This window comes from Neomonachus schauinslandi, chromosome 11 (assembly GCF_002201575.2).
Source record: "Neomonachus schauinslandi chromosome 11, ASM220157v2, whole genome shotgun sequence".
NCBI classification, from domain to species: domain Eukaryota; kingdom Metazoa; phylum Chordata; class Mammalia; order Carnivora; family Phocidae; genus Neomonachus; species Neomonachus schauinslandi.
Genome location: NC_058413.1, coordinates 31705085 through 31706992, shown reverse-complemented (window position 1 = coordinate 31706992; position 1908 = coordinate 31705085). Strand labels below are relative to the sequence as shown.

Genomic DNA, 1908 nt, shown 5'->3' with positions numbered 1-1908 from the left:
TTCCTAAGCAGGATTAAAAGCCACTGAAGTGAAAACGATGTATTTCTCAACAGTATGGAATGAGATCACAGCTACAATCTTTTTTTTTTTTTTAAAGTCTCTGCCATCCTCTCTCCAGCTCGGGTCAAAGTTCATAGCAGCATAACACAAAGTCCTCCGTCAAGCCAGTGTTCTCTGCTTTGGGGGTCAGCATTCACAAGTCAAGTTCAGTCAGTCCGAAGAATCATAGGAGGATGCTCACTGTCCTCCTCAGCCGCAGAGCGCTGGCCTCCTCTTCCAGACATGTGCCGCCCACTGCTCCCAGCTCATCTGTGTAGGCCAGTCTGGTCGGGGATGAAGGCCCATGAGTACCTGTGGCGACAGCTGTGCTGTAGGCCTGGGTCACTAACCGGCAGTCGTGAGAGGCTGAGTCTAAGATTTCATTGGTCGTCTCCATGCTGCCATCCAACTTGTGCTGTTTCATCAGGGTGCACTCGCCTCCCTCCTGGGGGTCCAGGTACATGTACAAGTACCCGTCGGAAGCTCCCACCAGGAGCCGGGGAATCTTCTGAATTGTGGCCAGCGAGCAGATGTTCTTGTGGCTGCAGAAAGGCAGGTGGACTGTGGCAAAGGCTCTGCCCTGGTTGAACATTTCTGTTACTTGGGAGGGCAAGTAGCTGGTGGAAGCCATGAGTACCTTCCCGAAGTACCCGGTCCGGGTGGTGGGCTCCTCCTGAGGTTTTTCTTTCACAGTCTCGAGTTTGAAGATGTGCACAGTCTCAGTGTTGCTGGATGCGGAGAGGAACATGCTGTCCATGCTGTAGGCCAAGGAGCAGATGCTCACACACCTCTTAACTCCTCTCCGGAACTCAAAGAGTTTTTGTCCCTCTGGAATGGAGAATACCCTAATCACTGTCCCCTTCTCCGAGGCAGTGGAGAGCTTGGTTCCGCTGGAGTCAAACGCCGGTGCTGCCAAGGGACTGTCGTGAGCCGGGATCATGTCCGCAGCTCTCAAGTTCATGGTGTCGAAGACCTGCACCTCTCCGATGGTGGCACTGCCTGGGTACACCAAGTAACCATTGTCGTTGTGTGTGGACAGTGCACACAAGCCTGCAGGGTTGGGAGGGGTCTCCCTGATCGTGTGCAGGACTTTCATGTCCCGAAGGTTGTGTATATTGAGACTCCTCCAGGCATACTATTAGCCTCTGCCTGTTCAGCTTCACAGCCAGGATGGTATTCGAGTAGCTGTAGTTGCAGTTCTTGGTTCCTTTCTTAAAGTGGCAAACTTTGAGCTTCCTAGGAGCTTTGAGGCTAACGATGGCCACTAAGCTGCTTGAAAACAATCTTTCTACAATGCATTATCAGTGCATTCATAGCTCTGTTCCAGCTTATCCATAGAAGAAAGGGAGAAAAATTTATAACCAGACTTACTACCAACAGCTAGGGACGTATTGTCCTGCTTGAAGTTGGCGAAGAGCAGCTTGCCGGCGCCGGCCTTGCCGCTCTGACTCGCCAGGTTCATGGTGGGCGCGCGGCGGGCGGCCAGGCGGGCGGTTGGGGGGTGGGGGGTAGGGTGGGGGAGGCGTGTCGGGTGCGCTCAGGGTTGGCGCCGGCCCCGCTCGCCGCCTCGCTGGCCGCAGTTGGCTTCCTGGGGGATCAACCGCCGCCTCATCCCGTGCCCGCTCTTGTTTATGCTCCGGAGCCGGGGCCAGGTTTATATTTTTAAAGGGTCACTCCAGTTGCAGTGACAAGAGTGGACTCAAGAGGAGCGAGCACAACTGGAGGCAGAATGATCCAGTAAAAGGCTGTTTCAATAAAGGCAAGGGCGTAGTGGTGGTCTAAACCAAAGTGGCAGCGAAGATGAAAAAAGGTCGTGGATCTGAGTACTATTGAGGAAGTAATTTATCAGGTGTTGGGTTGTTTTTTTCT

At 53.4% G+C, this 1908-nt stretch overlaps 1 pseudogene; it reads right to left on the bottom strand.

The window, feature by feature from the left end:
- Positions 1-206: 206 nt before the first annotated feature.
- Positions 207-1501, bottom strand: LOC110576668 (annotated as a pseudogene).
- Positions 1502-1908: the final 407 nt, after the last annotated feature.